Below are 10,901 nucleotides of genomic sequence, written 5' to 3'. Positions count from 1 at the left end.
TTCGGATCGGACTACTATAGCGTATAGCTCCCATACAAACGGATAGATCAAAATTCACTCCTTCTATACATTTTCTTTTATTTGGCGTGATATCTTCACGAAATTTCGCAGCAATAACTTTGCAAAAAAATCCTGCAATCTTCGAAGAAATCATAGAGATCGGACTACTATAACATATAGCTGCCATACAAACTTGACGATCAAAATCAAGTCCTTCTAAGGAAAACTTTTGTATTTGATAAAATATCTTCACGAAATTTAGCATATCTTATTGCTTAAAGCAAAGGTACAATCTCCGTGGAAATTGTTTAGATCGAACTACTATAGCATATAGCTGCCATACAAACCGATCGATCAAAATCAAGTCTTTTTGAGGAAAAATTTTGTATTGGACGAAATATCTTTACGATATTTGGCATTCTTTAATGAAAGGGTACAAAAACCGTAGAAATGGTTCATATAGGACTACTATAGCGTACAGCTGCCATAAAAATTGACCGAACAAAATCAAGATAAATATCTTTTTATACGCTTTTATGCTATAAAGAGCACTTGTGAAGGGTATTGTAGCTTCGTTGCAGCCGAAATGAACGTTTTTTCTTATTTTAAGCTTACTATGCAAAAAAATAAATTACAAATTTTTGGAAAATTCTAGGTTGGGCTAAAATCAACAGTACCGTTACTAAATCCATTATTTTTAATGACAAACTAAAACTTAAAAAAAATTAATGACCAATTGCTCACATTCAACCCACTGTAACCGCTTTCATTTGAGCCCTCAAGCACACAATATTTAGTACTCATACGCCCCGTGGTGCCTCGAACCTTAAACAAGCCATTTGCTGCAACGTCAGTTTACAATATTTACACATACACATTTGTTATTAGCGCTTTTATGCTATACATATACATATGCTGCATTGTCCATTGTGTAATCTTGAGTATATACATATATACACACATTTATGTGATTGTGTGTGTGCTGATGAGGCTATGAGCGCTCGAAATGAGCTGCCTTTGTTTCAACCTTACTGCAGATTATCATGAAACCAACTCATCTCAAGACATTAATGTGCTTTGCAGGCATAACGGTGCTTGCACTTATACGAGCACACACACACATGCATACAAATGCATGAGATAGCTGCGTTGCATACAATGACGCAACGCATAAGCAATACAAGCCAAGCAGATATGCTTATAATATATGCTTTAGCACACTTCATCGTGCCATCCAATCGCCACACTTTGTCCAACGAGCGAGCGTTGTGTCTTAAGCGCTCATTATTATTGTTGGTGTGCTGACGCCAAAAGATGCTGCATATACATATGTGTTCGTGTGTCTCTGTGTGTTGACATTAAAAATATTATTTATGATTGCTAGCTAACGGCAAATGTGCTTTAATAACGGAACTGCTTGCCGGCACTGGCATTTAATTCACACACACACACACCCAAATACATGTACATATATATACATTTATTTGTTGTAGCGTTAAACATTGTCATTTGATACCACGCCTGCGAAGCGTTTAGAGGCGACTTTCAAGTGCCAAGTTGTTGAGCTGTTGAGTTGCCGAGTCGATGGCTACAAATTGCGCCAAAGCATTCATTTATTTCCACACTTAATGAATTGCGAAGCAGTACAAAAGAAATGGCAAATGTCGCTCGCTGTGACACACACAAACATGTTTATATATGTTTGTATACTATATATTTATGCTAGGGTGGGCCTAAATTTTTTTATAAAATTTTTTATTTTTTTCCTTGGAAAAAAATCATCAGAAACAAGAGAAATCATAAACTGCAGCTGCACCAAAGCTATAATACCCTTCACAGTTTCGCTTTTTATGAAATAAAAGCATTTAAAATGATTTCTATGCGAAAAGTTTATATGGCATATATGCTATAGTGATACGTTCTGAACCATTTCTTCAGAGATTGTGGAGGTGCTTTAAACTGTGAGCTGTGCCGAATTTGGTGAAGAAATCTTTTCAAACAAGAAAGTTTTTCATACAAAGCCTTAAGTTGCATTGGTCAGTTTGTATGGCAGCTATATGCTATAGTGATCCGATCTGAACGATTTTTTCAGATATTGTAGAGATGCTTTGAGTTGTGAGCCATGCCGAATTCTGTGAAGATATCTTATCAAACAAAAAAGTTTTGCATACAAGAGCTTGAGTTGTATCGATCAGTTTGTATGGCAGCTATATGATATAGTTATCCGAGCAGTACAATTTTTTCGCAGATTAAAGCGAAGCCTTAGCTAGTTTTCTGTACCAAATCTCATGAAAATATCTTTTCAAAAGAAAAAGTTTTCCATACAAGGACTTAAGGGTGAATGTCCAATTTGTATGGCAACGTAGCCTTGCATAATAAGTTTTAAAAAGCTCAAGCCTTACCAGAATTTTTAACCGTTCTTTCAGATGACATTTTCACGGTATATCAAGTAAATAATTAAAACAAAACAAAAAAATTTTTTTTTGGACCATCCTAATGCATATACATATATAAATGCATTTTTTGCTGTTGCACTGCAATCAAGGGTAGGGTGAGACAGCAGCGGAAATGTGGCAGCAACACGCTGCCATCGTGCGCGCAAACAGCAATTGTTGCCGTCAAATGAAGTGGAAATGAAAAGCGAAATGCAATGTGTTGTCAGTTAGTTTTCATTGCACGCTTTAGCGCGCCTTCCACCATCTTCGCTTAATTTATTTCGTATTTTTCTACGGCGCTCGGTTTTTATCTGCGCTATTTTTTCTCTCTATTTACTCGATTGCACACGGCGGTCACCAGTGGCCGCAGGCGAGAGCGTGGGCGGCGAGGGATTTAAAAGTAAACGTTTGTGTTTAAAAAGCAACAACTACGTATGTGTGGATTTGTATGGGTGGGGTGAAATAGTTATGCAGATTTTGCTATTTTTTTGTTATTGTAAATAATTGCACAATTTTTTCTATAGTGCTTAGTTATTTACAGTGGAGGGGATAATATACTGTAGTGGAGGATGTGTGGTTAATCGCACACAAGTTCGACAAGTTCCTCTTGATTTAACATTACAGTTAGAAAGGCCATTATTCATTGCTTTGCTTACATGCTGGAATTATAGTTTCAAAGCAAACAATATTGAAACAATTTATTTTTTTAAAATACTTTGATCTAATATGTGCCAAAAATAAAAAAAAAAAACGTTAACTCCGGTTGCACCCAAGCCAAAGCCTTTACATACGAAAGAAAACTACGTACAAGCACTTAATTTTGAGTGTGATCGTTCAGTTTGTATAACTGCTATGTGTTGAAGTGGTCCAATATCGGTTCTCCATAGTGAAGAAAGAATTTGTGCTCAATTTCAGTTTGATATCTCAAAACATGAGGGACTAGTTTGAGTATTTACGGACAGACCTAAACACGGATATGGCTTCATCGGCTCAGCACATCATTGCTGATCATTAATTATATATATGTATGTATATTATTACATATATTACAGTCTCTCTTACAGGGTCTTACGAACTTCAACTTGGCAAACTAAATATACCATGTTCTGCGTAAACAAATATAAAATATAATTTAGAGAGAGAAGCGATAAAAAATGTAACCATAGCTTTTTCTTCTTGAGACATTGGTGATATCTCGCTAGTTTGGATTAGATATCTGGTTTACAAAGTGTTAGAAGCTGACTGAACCTCGTACGATCCAACACGTTCAGACGAAGCTTGCGACCACAACACTTTTTTGCTTGCCCAAATGAACTTGTTCAACTAATTCAAACTAACTGAATGAGATCGCAAGTGTGATAGTGTAATGTGATAATAAGAAAAACGTGCTCTTCCCGGCGTGCTCATTAATCCAGCCATCAGCTGGGTGAATGTTGATGATTTGACTTCAGCAGTCGATAAATCCCTAAGTACCCCTTTTACTATCACTGAGAATGCCAATTCGTTTCCCGTGACAGTTTTTTCTCTGGAATAATCTCTGCACATCTGCTAATACTCGTAGCACGGATATCGTCTTGAAAAGTGCTTGGAAACCCGTCCAAGTGCACTGAAAGTTTAATATGTGGCTTCACTATACCAGCCCCAATTCCAACAGCCGCTTTCAAGTCGTCCATATATCATTGTATTTTGCTTCTACGATGATGCTCTTCTAGGATGAAGTCCTCCCATTCAGTTTTAATACTTAGTAGCCTTAGTGTCTGAGTCAAAAAAAAATTAAGTCGATCAGTTAGTTGGTTTGACTAATTTTTGAGAGGTTTCTGCCTTTTTAGATGTCTGCAACCGTACTTTCTTTCGATGTTTTCAAATACAATTCATTCCAGATAATAAAAAAAAATAATATTTTGAGGATTTTTTTTGCAGATGACCCTCTTAAATAATTTTGCGTAATACTGCCAAACTGTCAGTTTTTTGGCCGGATAAAAATCCGACTCCGATACGATTGCGTTTATCCGGCTACCATATTGTTCCGGTGGAGCTACATACATATTCTTTAATTTATACTCAGTTATACTCTATTATAAAATACATGTTTTTTTCTCTTCAGACTTATCCATTTAAATGGAGCAAATTTCCGCAGCTTTATAGTTGTTACTTTTACTATTGATGTAATACACTTATGCCAACGATTTTTCCAGTCCTAGAGACATTTTTCTTAAGCACTCTTGGGATGGTCTTCAGCTCCTTCAGCGAATTTTGTTTCATATCTTTGATCGACAAAAAACGGGTTCCACGGAGCGGCAATTTCAGTTTCAGAAACAAGAAAAAATCACACGGAGCCATATGGTACTTATTCTTTGCGTTTTCGACTTTAAATTCGGTCCAAAGAAACCTGTTTATGGTATTTTTTTTGAAAAAAACTCAGCTTTATCGGGGCGAGTCGAGCAAGAATACGTTGCATACCCAACATATCCATCAAAATCATTCGAACGGACTCGCGAGAGATTCCGAGCTCTCTTGATATCACTCTAACACTTGCCTGACGATTTTTAATCACCATATTCTTCACTTTTTTATACATTCATCAGTTCAAGAGGTCGTGCGTCGTCCAGAATGATCTCTCGTCCATCTTTGAAGGCTTTGTACCACTAGTAGGCTTGTGTTTTTTATAAAACTAAATCAACGTAAGCCGTGATTTTCTTAAGTAGTCAAGAATTATAATCTTTCTATAACGAGTTCGACCAAGGCAAACTCCATTTCATAGTCCGCTCACTTTAATTATGGAGAACAAAAATTCGATCTCTTTTTAATCGAATATCGCCGATCAAACTTGAAAAGTATTCACACTTTGCTTTTCCTTTTGATTTTGTTTAACTTTTTTTCTTCCTTTTTCTTTTAATTTTACGCTTCTACTTAAATGTTATTCACTTGTTCCGCACACACGCCGCAGATATTTCCAAATTCCCTCGAGTCATATGTGAGCATTTACTTTTATGTATTTGTAAAACAATTTGTTTTTTATTTCAAATGTCTGTGCAATTTTGCCATGCGTACGCCCAATAATTTATGCGAATTTATTACAAAAAACAAAAAAAAACTACAGCCAACGGTCCATTTATATGGAAATCGTTGTGTAAATACCAGAAAACTTGTTGTTCGGAAATATTTTTATTGTTTTCAAATAAAAAATGGAGGGAGAAAAACTAAATGGACTTAGAAAAGTGTTCCACATGCATAAATTATAATGGTGCACGAGATTGAAATCCTAAAAGTATGCAATGTTAAAGTACATTACAATGAAATATATGGCATTTGCATGTAATCGCCCTAAAACCAACTTTCTTACGCCTACAACAATGCATTCACACATAAAACCGAGCAGTGAGCGGGGCTCCAACATGCACAAAAATATACAAGTGTGTGCGTGTGTGCGTGTGTGTGTTGTGTGAAAAATGCAACAGCAGCGAGATAAATAAAAATGGGAAAAAACATAGAACATAACTTGTGAAATTAATATCTTGCCGCAGCCTACAGGTGGCTGCCACCGCATAAACAACAATGACACAACGCACAACAAAAGCAACAACTGACAGGCTGCAGAGATAAGACGACACAAGTGTGCCTACGAAATGTGGAAATGCTGCACTGTTTTTCACTCCAACAAAAATACATGCATATCCGCATGTAAATGCAACTGTGTGTGTGTGTAGGTGTACACACAGTCATACATGCATATATATAGATATGTATACAGCGATAAATCGCATGGCATTTGGCTTGGTGCATACGCTGTGATACTTTTACGAACACTTGCGTGCAACGTCATGCACACACACATACACGCGCATGCAAATATATATATATATATGTGTGTATGTGCGCTCGCATTGCGCTCGATATGGCAACTTTGTTACTTTTTGTCGCATTGCACGTTTCTCTCACAATGCCGTGCCACATATACGTATGTATGTATGTATGTGTGTCTTCTAAAGCAGCATATGTTCTCTTCCCTTTGCTTATCCGGTGCTTAAGTGTGACTTGTTGTTGTTGTTGGGCTTGTAATGTCACCTCTTTTGTTGCATACTCACTTATTCAGGCAAGCAAAAGTTAATTCTGCTTCGAGACCTCAACACATTTACATAGCAAAACCTGTGCGAATATTGAATTTGAAGAAATCTTTTGCTAGCGGCTAGTACTTTAAATGCACATTCGAACTAAGTAATAAACTTTTAATTTATGCTCACTTAATTAATCAATTTTAACGGTAAACAGTGTAGTATTTAAAAAACATGAGTAGAGTTTCAGAAACCACGAACCTGCAGAATGGTTCCGCGCGGTCACAGTGCCATAATAGACATTTCCATTTATTTGTGTCTTGTGACTGCCTTTTAAGTTGACTCCAAATCTTTCGAAGCTTCGATGTCCACGTCACTTTTAAATACGGGCTAGAGGAGAGTTGACTTTCGGTCCGTTGCCTTGTGGATACCAGTTGGCGGCGTTTCGGATGATTGTGTCTGGATCTTTTCTCAGAAAATATCCGAGGTTACAATATTCGCTTTTTTACAGTCGTAGAATAGTGTAGATTTAACATTGAAGTTTAATGAGCTCATTTTGGTACGCCGTGTAATGGTCGAGGAGCTTCAGACCGCGTTTGGAGTACCAAAAGCATTATTGGCCCTCTTTATACGATTGGTAGAGGATCCTATGTTTACAGATATAACACTGCAAAAGAATTTTTTTTTTGTTTCGCTGTTTTTAGTTCATTGTTGAACTCAAATTCGTATTCAGAGCACTCCAAACACCCCACAGCCCTCTTAGCATATCAGTCGCTAGTTTCTTTTTCAGATTGGTTGAGTAATGTTTTGAGACGAGGTAATTCGTATTCAGAGCACTCCAAACACCCCACAGCCCTCTTAGCATATCAGTCGCTAGTTTCTTTTTCAGATTGGTTGAGTAATGTTTTGAGACGAGGTTAACATTTCGTGGAAGCTTCACAACTTGACAATATCCAGCGATTCCACTTGCACCTGGCATCCATACAACCTTCTTAGAACTTATTACTGTTCAGAAGCTGAAATGTTTCACTAAAAATATATTATTTTACTGAGCCATGACTTCCATATATTTATTTCAACGAACACTGGATCTTCCTGAGTGCAAATGTGTTCATAAATTCTTGCAACGGAGCCTTTAGTAGCATCGTTCAGAATATTATCTATTCAATTTTTTTTTCAAAAAGTGAGGTAGAAATATAACTGACAGACTACATTTCTTTATAGAAATTGTATGGTAGATCCTTGAATGCCTTCCAGTTTTGTGCAAAACAATTAACATCTATTAGATAATATTAGACCGAAAATGAGCGTAAATTTCTGAAACTCAGCGACAAAGTCAGTTTTCTCTTAATTTTTAGAAGTTTACATGCCTTATGCTTCTCCCAAAGGATTGCAAAATAATTCTGCATAACGCAATAAGAATTTAAAACGAATGAATCTGAAACTTAATTATAAATAGCATTCTTTACACTTCAGAATACTACAGCTCCTCAGTTAGTTGATAAATTATGCTCATTCTCTGTCCATAGTAAGATTATTTTTTCCAATGGCAAACAATGTGGATCGACATGTGATCCTCTTACTTTATATTATAGCAGAAAAACGACAGACGTCACTGACAGTCACACCAATCTAGAAAAAATATTTCGTCGAATGTTTCTTCACGCGAATTTTATATTAAAAAGTCTTACTATTTCTTGCCCATAACAGTTTGTAGGATATGAAACATATTGTGAAATAGTTAGCATAGTAAGCCAAATTTATGAAGTTGAAAATAGCTGAAACATTAAGCAACATACTGAAAATTTTGTAAAGAAATATATTTAACGCAGCAATTTTACAAAAACCAGTAAATTCACGCATTTAGCTGCGAATATTTGCATTAAAAAAATGTTTACAACGACATGTGTGTTTGTATGTGTAAAAGAAAAGTTCTTAAATCGCTTCATTTTGTAGGCCATAATGTAAATGTTGTTATCGTTTTCGCTTCGCATTGTTCGCGCCACACGTCCAAGGGATAAAATATGCAGGATGCAGGAAATGCTGCTGCCTGAATTTCATGAAATGTGCGTGCAAAAGGTAGAAAAAACAACAACAATGAAAATTTGTTTTGTTTTCGAAGTTGTTTTTCCTCTACGCTGCTGTACTGCTATGGAATGTTGTTGCGATTTTGTTTCCAATCGGCAGTAGGCGTTTTTGCAATGACGCAGCGCGCATTCCATATTCCTTCGCACAGCTGAAATGCGGAAATTCTGCTTTATACCTATACATATAGTATATTTAACTAAAATCTAAAATAACACAAATGACTTTAGTATAATCGGATATGCAATAAACAATAGAGATATAAATATTACGGAGGAAGTTTAGTATTAATCAAGGCATTGAATTAAAGTTTTGTTGTGCTAAATACGAGTTCGGAAAAGTACATATATCCGATAATTATGCAGAACATATTCACGTAAGGATGCATTTCGAAGCCTTTTTTCTCTCAATTTGCTTAACATTTTCAATTAATGCAGTTATAAAGTTATCTATATATAAGCAAATCTTCTCTCGCCGGTTAAAACTTAAGCATAAGTTGGATGTGTTTCTGATCAAATTTGAACCGGACTGACAGGCACATGTCATAAAGCAAATCTTAATTTTCGTCTTCAAAATAGACTCCTGAACCAAAATCTCCTCGGCGGTTAAGTCTTAAAAATAAGCAAGATGTAGGTTCGAACAAATTTGACCCGGACTGACAAAATAGTAACAGTTTACATATTATAAAGCAAATCTTCAATCCAATGGTTAAATTCCAATTTCTATACACTTGTTATAAGCCTCAACTGGGATGACCTTCAGCACCTTCAGCAAATTTTAGTTTCTTCGGTGTCGGTCAATTTTTTGTGTCTCATTTACTAGATTGTTGAACAGTTACGACGTCATAATCAGGAACCTACGCCATGGCACCAGTAATGATGGGTTTGAGCAATATAGGGTCCTCAGCCACGTTATCGAGCATCTCTTTTAAGACCTCCTCTTAATGTCGCTATTGCAACTGTTTCTTTAACTTTTTCGTCATTTGCAGAGAGCAGTTCTCATAAGGAAAGTTTTCGATGACTTCACGTAGTTCTACCTTGTTGAAACTAAATATTGTCATGATGAACTTCTTTCAATTGGCGCTATGAAAAGTTAGTTTTCAACGATCTATATTGCTCTCCATTGAAAGTAACGTTGTCAATTCGAAAGAAGTACGGACTGATGGTTTCAACCCCACCAAACTGTCAATTTAGGTGAATGAAATAATTAATCGTGAATAATTTGTCGATATGCTGTGCACCAGAGTCGATAGTTTTGTTTATTTACCGCAAAACTCAGATGAAAATGAGCCTCATGGAAAAGATGATTTTCTTAAAAAAATCTTTATCGTTTTCAAGTTGTTCCAAGGCAAAATTTGCAAACTCAAGACGTTTACAGCACTCTAGTGGTCTCAGTTCTTGAGTGAGAACAATTTTGTACGTACGTAAGCCCAAATCCTTTTTTCAAAATCCACCACCTGACTTGAAACTGTAGTATAAAATTTACAGTCAACGCATTTTGAATACTCTTCTCAGATTATGTTGTTTGAAGAAAACAAAATTGAAAATCAAATTTTGGAGAGTTGTGAATCGAACAAACAACTGCTGTAAATCGCGCATATTTGTATAATTAAAAAACTAAGTTAGTCAGGGCTTATACCACTGTAAGGAGGCAACCAATTACTCTACTGTTTTGCATTCAATTGAATAACTTTTTTGTAGCCTTCTCATATAAAGTTTTTGATCTGAAAACAAAATACAAATTTAGCGTTGAGGCTAAGAAAATATTATAACACCCTTTAAGTCACCCTTTAAGTATTTCTTCATAAATTTACAACAAACACAAGCAAAGAAAAATCATTGCTTTCTCAAAACTCGACGCCCTTAAGCCATTCCTGCGACAATCACGTGTAACCGACCGCAGTTAATATAAACAAATTGTTACAGCATATTTTATGCACTACAACACGCACCCATATGCATATATTTGAGTTGAAATTTATGAATATCAACATTTCACAATTCACTATTTCACCTGAATTTTAAAAACCGTTATTTTCTACATACATTTGATTGCCTGCGCTATTATTATTGCCAAGCTTTTTATGCCGTGCCGAAGAATGTTGCAAGTAAATAAAAAAGAAAAACGCAAAATAATATAAAAAACAACAATAAAGCAATCACATGAAATAATAATAATAAGAATGCAATAAATTTCCTTTTCGCTGCAGCGCTTTAGCGCTTTCATTTGTCCTCTGCTTTGACTGGAATTTCAATTCATTTGCAGAGGCCATGGCAACGGCAACGCTGAATTTAGTTTTTATTCGTATGATTTATGTAATAATAGCTGG

This window comes from Bactrocera neohumeralis, chromosome 6 (assembly GCF_024586455.1).
Source record: "Bactrocera neohumeralis isolate Rockhampton chromosome 6, APGP_CSIRO_Bneo_wtdbg2-racon-allhic-juicebox.fasta_v2, whole genome shotgun sequence".
NCBI classification, from domain to species: domain Eukaryota; kingdom Metazoa; phylum Arthropoda; class Insecta; order Diptera; family Tephritidae; genus Bactrocera; species Bactrocera neohumeralis.
Note: the sequence above shows the minus strand (reverse complement) of the source record.